Raw genomic sequence first — 12,276 nt, forward strand, 5'->3', positions numbered from 1 at the left:
GTGTGTAAATGTCGGATCTAGAAATAAAAGCCAGGTGTGAATGACTAGTTTCCTGAACCCCTTAACCAATGTCTGGATGTCCCCGCTTCACAATATCTAAAGCAGCAATCCCACCTGGGATCTTACTTGATCCGCAGTCCCTCAATGTCCAGGTACGCTCATTCCCACAATGTTATACATTGGGGAGGTGTTCATTACCTGTCTTCTGGGTTAGGGGGGGGTTCCGATGTCTTCCGTGTGAAGCTTGAGCCAGATCTGGAAGAAAGCAGTATAGGGTAGTTAAGATTTCGGTGTAGTATAGGGCAGTTAAGATATATAGGGTAAATAAGAGATCCAGAGTGTGAGTGACAGAGAGAGAGATTGTGGGAGTGACAGAGAGAGAGAGTGTGGGGGAGAGAGAGAGAGTGTGGGGGAGAGAGAGAGAGTGTGGGGAAGAGGGAGAGAGCGTGTGGGAGAGAGAGTGTGGGGGAGAGAGGGAGAGAGAGTGGGGGAGAGAGGGAGAGAGAGTGTGGGAGAGAGAGAGAGTGGGGGAGAGAGGGAGAGAGAGTGTGGGGGAGAGAGAGAGTGTGGGGGGGGGAGAGAGAGTGTGGGGGGGAGAGAGAGAGAGGGGGGGAGAGAGAGAGTGTGGGGGAGAGGGAGAGAGTGTTGGGGAAAGAGAGTGTGGGGGGGAGAGAGAGAGTGGGGGGGAGAGAGAGAGAGAGTGGGGGATAGAGAGAGAGAGAGAGAGTGTGGGGGAGAGAGAGAGTGTGGGGGAGAGAGAGTGTGTGGGAGAGAGAGAGTGTGGGGGAGAGAGCATGTGGGGGGGAGAGAGCGTGTGGGGGGGAGAGAGAGTGTGGGGGGGAGAGAGAGAGTGTGGGGGGGAGAGAGAGTGTGTGGGGGGAGAGAGTGTGGGGGAGACAGAGGAGAGAAACGGTGGGTGACACACACAGAGGGTGGGTGATACACAGAGAGAGAGAGGCTGGGTGAGTGACTGGCTGGTTGAGTGGTTTGCTGGGTGAGTGGCTGGGTGGGGCAGGGGTGACTGGGTGGGTGAGTGACTGACACTGACTGGGGGTGGGGGTGACTGACACTGACTGGGGGTGGGTGGGGTGACTGACACTGACTGGGGGTGGGGGGGTGACTGACACTGACTGGGGGTGGGGGGTGACTGACTGGGGGTGGGGGGGGTGACTGACACTGACTGGGGGTGGGGGGGTGACTGACACTGACGGGTTGGGGGGTGACTGACACTGACTGGGGGTGGGGGGGTGACTGACACTGACTGGGGGTGGGGGGGTGACTGACACTAACTGGGGGTGGGGGGGTGACTGACACTGACTGGGGGTGGGGGGGGTGACTGACACTGGGTGGGGGGGGGTGACTGACACTGACTGGGGGTGGGGGGGTGACTGACACTGACTGGGGGTGGGGGGGTGACTGACACTGACTGGGGGTGGGGGGGTGACTGACACTGACTGGGGGTGGGGGGGTGACTGACACTGACTGGGGGTGGGGGGGTGACTGACACTGACTGGGGGTGGGGGGGTGACTGACACTGACTGGGGGTGGGGGTGACTGACACTGACTGGGGGTGGGGGGTGACTGACACTGACTGGGGGTGGGGGGTGACTGACACTGACTGGGGTTGGGGGGTGACTGACACTGACTGGGGTTGGGGGGTGACTGACTGACTGGGGGGAAGGTTACTAACGGGGGGTGACTGACTGGGGGGGACCTCTGGTGTCACACACATACACATACTCCCATACACACATACATTCATTCACACACACACACATTCTCACACACACACACACACATACACATTCTCACACACACACAGGGGAGGAAAGGCCGCGACCAGCACCACGCAAATCCCCCACCCACCCGCGCCCATCTCCCGCTCGTGTGGGGGGCAGGCCGACATCCCCCCCCCCCAATCAGCAGGGTGGGTGGGAGGCACGTGGCGAGGTATCCCCCACTGGGCGCCCCAGGTGACAGTCTGCCGTGCCGTGCCGTGGCCGCCACTGCCCTGCTCCCCTCGCCGGCATGTCACAGTGCCTGGCCAAGCTGCAGGCTGCTTCTTCCCCCCCCAGCCCGCGGCGGCATGATGCTCGTGGCGGGGGGGGGGGGGCCAGGCCGACATCCCCCCACCATCATGAAGGTAGGGGGCGCATGGGAGGCACGTGGTGAGGGCCGAGCCCCCCTCCCCCCCCCCCCCCGCAAGCCAACCGGGCTGCAGCAGCGGGGACCTCCCGCCCCTGACATCGATCGGTGGATCGAGGGGAAGGGGAGGGGAAGGGGACAGGAGCAGGAAGAGGGGAAGGGAGCAGGAGCAGGGGACAGGAGGAGGGGACAGGAGCAGGGGACAGGAGCAGGGGACAGGAGGAGGGGAATGGGACAGGAGCAGGGGACAGGAGAGCTTCCGCGGTGGGGAGTAGGGAGCCATGTGGGGACCAGGGGGATCGCAGGGAAGGAGCAGAGGGGCCGCAGCATGGAGAGTACTTACCCTCCAACAGAGCTCCAGGCAGAATGGCCGCTCGTTGGGGGCGGGCTCATATAGAGCCTGGCCGCGCGCCCACAAAGCCTGGAGCGCGCGCCAATCAGGAGTCAGGTAGGGGAGTTTTTTTTTTTTTTTTTATTTCAGCGCGAGCAGGGAAATTTCAGCGCGAACGGGGGAATTTAAAAAAAAACACACGTGTGCTGCTTGGGCCAATAGTTACTCGCCCGGGGGTTAAATCCACCCGCCACGGGCGAGTAAATGTATACAATTGTCGAACACTGTATATAATGTTCCATGAATAAGAACCACCGCACTACAGGATAAATTGTCACGTAAGTGAATTTCACTGTACTTTATGTACATCTTTAACGCAGAGAATGGCATCGCTGCTTAACATCTGGTGTTTTATACGTGACCAACACAGCCCATAGTGCCCCATCCATCGAAAAGCAGAACTACTTTAGATCTATGGACTTCTATCGCTCACACACAAAAATATCAATAGGTCTAATAAAAGAACACATTTAATTAATAAACGTTCTAAAATATATACAGAATGATTATCATTTTAAAGAACCATTTGTAAAGCAGCATAGATGGTAATAATCCATCACAATGCTTAATCATTAATCACTCACCAGATTACCAATATAAAGCAGTTTGAACAATAAATAATATACTCCCAAGGCGAAGTGATAAAACATGCAACAAAAGGATACTTTCTCGCGCAGATGAATCCCATATCTTAACCTTCCACTCTAAAAGAGAAACAATGAATAATTCTGAGTAAGTAAGGATGTCAAATTAATTTCCTAATTTATTTGCTTTGGTACCAGGGTTTCAAGAGACTCAGTGCACTAAATGTCACGTTAAGAGTAAATTAACCCCATCTCCTCTACCTTGTAAAGAAACCTGTTCAAGGATTTGCAATTTAACTGAGAAACATTGTTTACACAATAAAAATACCTAACCGCTGGTGTCTCTTATTGAATGAAAATTCCGTGTAACTGACGCATATGAATATGTAGTCTTCCAAAGCATGGGGAGCGCAAGATGGTCACAGCATTTCCATGAAAACAATAAGAGAACACAACATAGTGTAACCAGTATTCAGACAAGTGGGGTATAAGAGACTGAAGGTCAATTCAACTTGCACTTTATCCCAAGAAATAGCGCATATCGGAGACTATATCTCTCTGAATGGAGAAAATTGGAGCTGTAGACTATGATATGTCATTGTGGATCACACCGGTGAGGAATCTTCCTCCTTAGATCGATACCATACAGAAAAGAAAGGCTCTGATTGTTATCATGGCAGCTGGATTCTTGGACCAGACAGTCCCCTCTGTATCAGCATTGAAGGTAGTGATGCCCACAGATAATCAGTGCTCCGTCCTGCACTGTAGGGAAAGTATCCAAATGCTTCATATGCAGACCTCCACACTCCGTGTATTAGGTGCAAGAACACTGCCACAACAGCCCGTCATAGAGCGCCTCACTCAGCTCTGCTCAACCCGGAAGGATCCACTGCTCCAGCCACCTCGGGTAGGATACAAACTAGCAAACCTCCAAACAGCTCCCTATCGGTGTGATGACATCAGTGCGTCACGACTTTCGGCACATGAGTGACTTCAAGTCCCTTGAAGAAGTCACTCACGTGACAAAATGTGTCGGAAGTCGTGATGCACTGACGTCATCACGCCGATAGGGAGCTGTTTGGAGGTTTGCTAGTTTGTATCTGGATTTTTATTTGGATTGGATATGTATTTGGATACAAACTAGTAAAACCTCCAAACAGCTCCCTAAAGGTGTGATGACGTCAGTGCGTCATGACTTCCGATGTGTTTCATCAAGTGAGTGACTTCAACTCCCTTGAAGAAGTAAGTACCCCCTTTAGGTTGCCTTACTTGAGTGCATCAGGAACCAGATGAACGAGTAAGGGTTAAGGGGACAAACACCAGAATGGCGAATCCTCACATGCTGATACAGAGGGGACTCTGGTGCACCATCCATCCACTTACGGATAAGAATCCGCTACTTACCACCCGTATACATCAATGCTATACTATTTGGCTGAAAAATCCTACAGCTCCGGACGGTTTACAGTTTGTCTCCCATGAATGTTTTTTTGTATATTGAAGTGAGTGCATGTCCTGTTGGCCACTCTTGTTCTTAAATTTATACTATATACATACAGTATTATGCTATGGAGCTGGCGCTTTTCTTTTAGATTTCTATGATCTGGCTAGATCATTCAAGAAGCGCTGCCTACTCCATACTTTGACATACATTTTTTCTGGACTTTTTTTCATCTATTTTCCATCATTTGGACTGGTTTGTTCTCTTTTCTCACTGAACACTATTTTTATTTTTCGAATGGTACATAATTGGTATTATTGTCACTGCACAGTTATCACAATTTGATATTAATTATTTTATTCACATTAGAACTCACACATCTCATCACTCTGTTTTTTATGTTTGTGTTTTTATATATATATACAGTGTTCGACAAACCTATACATTTGCTCGCCCCAGGCGAGTGGATTTAACCCCCGGGCGAGTAAATATTGGCCCAAGCAGCACACGTTTGGTACTAGGTGGCGAGTAGATTTTTTTGTGTGGCGAGTAGATTTTTTGGTGATTTGTCAACCACTGTATATATATATATATATATATATATATATATATATATATATAATTAGAAAGAAATTACTTCTGGTTCCACTACAAATTCTACTTACAAAAATGCGTAACGGCCATGGGCACCAGGTTCGCACCGAGCTATGCTAACATCTTCATGGGCAATTGGAAAGACAATTTTGTCTGGTCCAATCCTGAGCTTGGTCCTATAGCGTCGTTTTCTTAAATTTACATCTAATATCAGCAGAAAATAAGTGGAATTCTTGGATTTAGTAATATATATATATATATAGAGAGAGAGGATAATATGCTGGGAAAAAACTAAAAGGTGGATCTTTAAATAATCTAGTGAAGAAGAAGAATCAGGCACACGATCTTAATCATCAAATGAAAAGGTTTAATGTGCCAAGGAATCCAACGTTTCGGCAGTAATACTGCCTTTCTCAAGGTGTAGGCTACCAAATACAAGTGAACAGCAACTATATAAACACACCAATACATGCCCCCTCTGATACCCCTCCCTGGGGGTATTTTTATATGTATTGGGGGGCGTGGGGTATTTTTATATGTATTGGGGGCTTGGAGGTATTTTTGTATGGGTTGGGGTATTTGTATATGTATTGGGGAGGGTTGTTTTTTTTATATGATGTGTGTGTATATATATATATATACACAGTATATGCGTGTGTCCACAATAAAGAATATCACTTGTGAGCACATTCACATGTCTTAGACAGGTCTGCAACCCTGCCTTTCAACCATTATCACCTAGCATACAGTGCTCCCACTGCAGCAAGGGATTCTGGGAAATGACATGCAAATGAGCACACAATGTGTCAACTTTTGCCTGGAATATCCATTCACATGGAGACCATTTAAGCAAAAGCATCGCTGTTCACACAGCTTTTAAGCACAGCATGGGACTAGCAAAGCAAGTCAAACCACTCACAGACATGTTTGAACGGGCTCCATGTGAATGGATATTCCAGGCAAAAGGTGACACATTGTGTGCTCATTTGCATGTCATTTCCCAGAATCCCTTGCTGCAGTGGGAGCACTGTATGCTAGGTGATAATGGTTGAAAGGCAGGGTTGCAGACCCGTCTAAGACATGTGAATGTGCTCACAAGTGATATTCTTTATTGGCTATATGCTAACGGTGGAGGTTTTCTGTTGCCTTTTCACCCACCATAACTCAAAACACACACTTTGATTTTTATCATTTTGCATGAATGAAAGACTTTAGAGAGTGACAAAATGCTAAGAAGTTTCACTTCGTACGCATGTGCACACACCCTTTTTAAAATTCTATTGAAATTGGTCTCTTGGATAAGAACACTGTTGCCTTTATTCAATTTTAGCTCGGAGAACAGAGTGTTCTCGGTGAGTTCAGTCCCTTCACATTATGAGAGATTAATTTCAGAGCGGCTGTAATAAGTATGATATATATAGAAGGCAGTAGAATACATTCTCTCATTATAGCCCAGGAGCTGATGTAACCAGCAGCACCAATAAGATTGGTATATTTTATATAAACACAAACCAGAAAGAGGAAGGGTAGGTCAAAATGTTAAAAAAAGGGAACACACAGGATGGATCGAAACTGTCCATTGTCATAGTCAGAAAGCCTTTGTTTTGTAATAATGCATGTATAGTATTTTGGGGAGCACCTGCGTCAATTTGCGAGCAGTGTCATACGTATGAATCTTTCTGATCTTTACATTTGAAGCAGATCTCTTTGGAGCAGAGGTTATCGCCAGGGCTGTTTAAATGTGAGTTGATGCAATTTTCATGCATGCAAATGAGATGACTGCTGCTACCTATCTTATACTATATTAGTGAAAGCACTGTATGCCTGCATGGATGTCCGGTGTCCCTAGGGGAAATCTCATTGGTCCCTTGGTCCGCCCCCGCACACCTCTCATTGGCCTGAGGCGGAGTGACGGGCCAAAGGACACACAGGGACACACACACACAGGGACACACACACACAGGGACACACACTCTCCCCCGTCAGTTGGACCGCAGCTCACCTTCCACACCCCCCCCTCCTCTCCCGGTGCCCCTCCTCTCCCGGTGCCCCTCACTCTCTCCCCCCTCCCCACCTCACCCAAATCCCCATCACCCTCACCGTGCGCCGCGGAGGAAGCGCGGGCCTCCTGCTCAGCAGCAAACTCCAGGCTCCTCTCCCCTCGCGGCGCGGCCCTCCTGCTCTCCCCCTCACGTGCGCCGCTACCGGAGAGGGGAAGCGCGGCCCGGGCCTCCTGCTCTCCCCTTCACGTGCGCCGCTACCGGAGAGGGGAAGCGGCGCGGGACTCCCCATCACGTGCGCCGCTACCGGAGAGGGGAAGCGGCGCGGGACTCCCCATCACTTGCGCCGCTACCGGAGAGGGGAAGCGCGGCGCGGGACTCCCCATCACGTGCGCCGCTACCGGAGAGGGGAAGCGCAGCGCGGGACTCCCCATCACGTGCGCCGCTACCGGAGAGGGGAAGCGCGGCGCGAGACTCCTGCCACTCTTGCCCCCCCCAGCTTCCCGAACTCACCTCCTGCCCCAGCCAGATGCCACGGGGTCAAGGTAAGTCACACACCATCTCCCACGCACTGTCACCCACACACTCACCCACCCAGTCACTTTCACCCACCCACTCAGTCACCCACTCAGTCACTCACTCAGTCACCCACCCACTCAGTAACCCACCCACCCACTCACTTAGTCACCCAAAACTCACTTAGTCACCCACCCACTCAGTCACCCACTCAGTCACCCACCCACTCACTTAGTCACCCACCCACTCACTCAGTCACCCACCCAGTCACTTTCACCCAGTCACCCACCCACTCAGTCACCCACCCACCCACTCAGTCACCCACCCACTCAGTCACCCACTCAGTCACCCACCCACTCACTCAGTCACCCACCCACTCAGTCAGTCACCCACCCACTCAGTCACCCACCCACTCAGTCACCCAGTCAGTCAGTTACCCAGTCACCCACCCATTCAGTCAGTCACCCACTCAGTCACCCACCCACTCAGTCACCCACTCAGTCACCCACCCACTCAGTCACCCACCCATTCAGTCACCCAGTCACCCACCCATTCAGTCAGTCAGTCACCCACTCACCCACCCAGTCAGTCACCCACCCAGTCAGTCACCCACTCACCCAGTCAGTCAGTCACCCACTCAGTCACCCACCCACTCAGTCACCCACCCACTCAGTCACCCACCCACTCAGTCAGTCACCCACCCACTCAGTCACCTACCCACTCAGTCACCCAGTCACCCACCCATTCAGTCACCCAGTCAGTCAGTTACCCAGTCACCCACCCATTCAGTCAGTCACCCACTCACCCACCCAGTCACCCACTCAGTCACCCACCCACTCAGTCAGTCACCCAGTCAGTCACCCACCCACTCAGTCACCCACCCACTCAGTCACCCAGTCACCCACCCATTCAGTCACCCAGTCACCCACCCATTCAGTCAGTCAGTCACCCACTCACCCACCCAGTCAGTCACCCACCCAGTCAGTCACCCACTCACCCACCCAGTCAGTCACCCACTCACCCACCCAGTCAGTCACCCACTCACCCAGTCAGTCACCCACTCACCCAGTCAGTCACCCACTCACCCACCCAGTCAGTCACCCACCCAGTCAGTCACCCACTCACCCACCCAGTCAGTCACCCACTCACCCACCCAGTCAGTCACCCACTCACCCACCCAGTCAGTCACCCACTCACCCACCCACCCAGTCAGTCTCCCACTCACCCACCCAGTCAGTCTCCCACTCACCCACCCAGTCAGTCACCCACCGACCCAACTCACCCACCCAACCACCGACCCAGTCACCCACCGACCCAAAGTCACCCACCCACCGACCCAAAGTCAAACCGACCCAAAGTCACCCACCCACCGACCCAAAGTCACACACCCACCGACCCAAAGTCACACACCCACCCGACCCAAAGTCAAACCGACCCAAAGTCACCCACCCACCGACCCAAAGTCACCCACCCACCGACCCAAGTCACCCACCCACCGACCCAAAGTCACCCACCCACCGACCCAAAGTCAAACCGACCCAAAGTCACCCACCCACTCAGTCACCCACCCACTCAGTCAAGTGTCACCCACCCACCCAGTCACCCACACACTTAGTCAACTCAGTCACCCACCTAGCTGTCAAGGGGGGGGGTAGCCTAACCCTGTCGTACGCCCCCCCAAAATTACATCCCGGGCAACGCGGGTCTCTCAGCTAGTTTATGAATAAATATCAGTATATGCAGCAGTTATTCTAAAAAATTTCAAATTGAATGCAACTGTGTTACCCTTTAGTGCAGCTAGCCCTTTGTCACGTCTGAAATATACATTTTTGAATCAAAGGTCTACTGAAAAATGTTTTAAACGTGTAAAGTTGTATTCATTGCAGCTAGAAGTTCCTTTCAGCCACGAAATAAACCAAAGCACACCTCGTTTTGAAAGGTATAGAAAGCTATTGAAGAAGGGATTTCATATAACCTAGGGCTAAAACCAGTGCCAAAACGAAGTTCAGTTTTGTCATTTATAAAGCCAAGTTTTGCCATTCCAGGTCAATTACAAAAATGATAACTTTATAATTGTAATCGCATTGTTTTGCTAATGTGGAAATTGTTGTATATTTACTTAATGAAGACTATAGGACGTGTATTTACGGAGATGTATTAATAAGCACCGTTTCTACACCATTAGCCGATAATTGGACTATGTATAAATGTCATTCTGCAATGACCTTGAAAAATATGATTTTAATGCCTAGAAGAAAAAAAAAAACACTCCTATTAAGGTTCTTCTATTGCTGTGTCCAATCATTTTCAGCACACACTCATAACAAAGTGAAGGGGCGAGCCAAGGCAAGTATCCCGGGCCCAGACAAGAAGCATAGGAGGAAAGCAGTGAAGCTGCTTCCCCTCCCCCTCTCCTTCACCTCCCCTTCCCTCCCCTCTCCTTCACCTCCCCCTTCCCTCCCCCTAATGCACTTTTGTGAGTATATCCAAGAAGTACTAATCAAGATCATTATATACAAAGGCATGAATATACTGGTTGGAATGATTGGATCTCATACTGGCCACAGTACTCAAAGGTTCCTAGTATAAAAACAGTGGGACTTGCTAAATAGGGTTTTTGGTCAACACTTTCACATATGCTTATTTGCCTAAGATCGTACAAGGTTTCCATTTGAGTTGTTACTGTTAGAAGATATTGACAGTATCACTGTACTACAGGAACCCCCATCTCATTTGTGAAATTATCTCTCTACGATATCACCAGACAGTTCAAAGGAGAAATCAAATAGAAGAGGTAATAATAATAAATAGTAAATTGCCGGTTAATGTAAAAACCTGAAAGCCACTCTTGTAACCTGTTAAATATATCATCTATCCCAGTGACATGTGACAAATGGAATAAAGATTGAATAACAGCTGTTTACCATTAAATGACAATCCATATCAATTACAGGATACTTGACAAATACATACATTGTCAGAGATTAACATAGCTTTTCCTTTAATACTCCCCTGTCATACTGTGAAGGGTGAAGGACAGGCGCTTGCTCAGCATTGTCATCACGTTTACTTGTAATACAGGAAATCCTTCACTTTCGGCTTAAATACATGGAAAGCATTGGGCATAGGTCATACTGCTCAGAGAAAATACACCAATTACATTAAAACCATTGTGCTCTGAAATGAGTCTGGTCTTTAAGAAATGAGGGGTCAGCCAACAGTGAGTGGAACATTGCAATTTGACAGGCACATTGGATAATGTGCATTTGTCTGTTTGCAAGCATGCCATCCTAACCATTACTTACAGCAGAAACGGCTGTCATTCTGGGGCTTCTGTTAGCACCACTACCTAAAATGTCGCTCTCATTTTTTAACAAGTACAAGTGTGGCAGTAAGTATGTGGCGAGTGCAATGGACACAGGTTCATGCAAAGCATGGTCTAAAAAGAGCTTTTCCTTTTGTTGAAATGATACCTTTTATCAGAATATGAAATAACTGCATAGTGTAAATAATTGAATAATATGGATCTCAACATGTCTCAGTCAAACTCTGACCCAGGCCAGTCTATTTTGGATTAGTTTTTCATTACCCCAGTACAATAGGGCTCCACTCATACGGCGGGTTGGGTTCCAGACCCCCGCCGAAAAGTGGGATACAGCCTTTTAACTCCCACACATGCATCATCTCTACTCGGAGGCGCAGAACTCGCGTTCCGCGGCCCACTGCGAACGCCTCCCCGCGCCTACACCCACCGGAAGCTGGCCTCGGTGTTCCGCCTGCCCAAGCTGGAGCTCCGGTGCACAACCAGACCCAAACGTTTCCCGGTGGAAGACACCCGTGGTGGCACCACCGCTGAAGGCCGCCCAGTGCCGAGCGTGACACCCCGGGGCCGCTGCTCATGTCACGGTGAACCCATGATGGCGAGCCACAGCAGAGCCACGCAGTAAAGAGAGTCAGGACATAACAGCAAGCAAGCATCTCTCTCGCGTTCTGCTGCAGGCACCTACACTGATCATCCATCCGCCACATTAGCCGAAAAGTGGGGGCCCTACTGTATAGCTGGTGATCCATTAGAAGAAGTTTGGGAACCTCTGACAGTGACAAAGGCGTTACTCTCAGTATTATGCCAATATGATGCTGTACATCAGGTCATATAAACCTTTACCTTTGTTAAACAAGAAATAGTACTAGCATTTGGTCCATTTACTGTGAACTTTAGGCCGCGCTTATAGTGCCGGCGAAGGCGACGCAACGTCGCCCGAAAACAAATACATGCCCGTCGTCGCGAAAATCTGAATCCGGCAAAATTTGATTTTTTTCAAGGGCCGTCGCGTCATGTGACGGCCCTTGAACAAATCAAATTACGGGATTCCTGCGACCCTGCCGCCCGGCGAAACATAACTTTCGCCGGTGGCGACGGGTGACGTCACCCGCCGTGTCGCCGTCGCCAATGACGGCACTATAGCCATGGCCTTAGAATGATCAGTGAGTTCTCCAGGTTAACACCACGGTTTACTTGACTAGAAGGACGATTAGGAAAGCAGACACATGTATAAGCATCAGACACCAACACTGCATTTATAAGTGAGCATTCCTCACAACAAA

The sequence above is a fragment of the Ascaphus truei genome, chromosome 9 (genome assembly GCF_040206685.1).
Source record: "Ascaphus truei isolate aAscTru1 chromosome 9, aAscTru1.hap1, whole genome shotgun sequence".
Classification (NCBI taxonomy): Eukaryota; Metazoa; Chordata; class Amphibia; order Anura; family Ascaphidae; genus Ascaphus; species Ascaphus truei.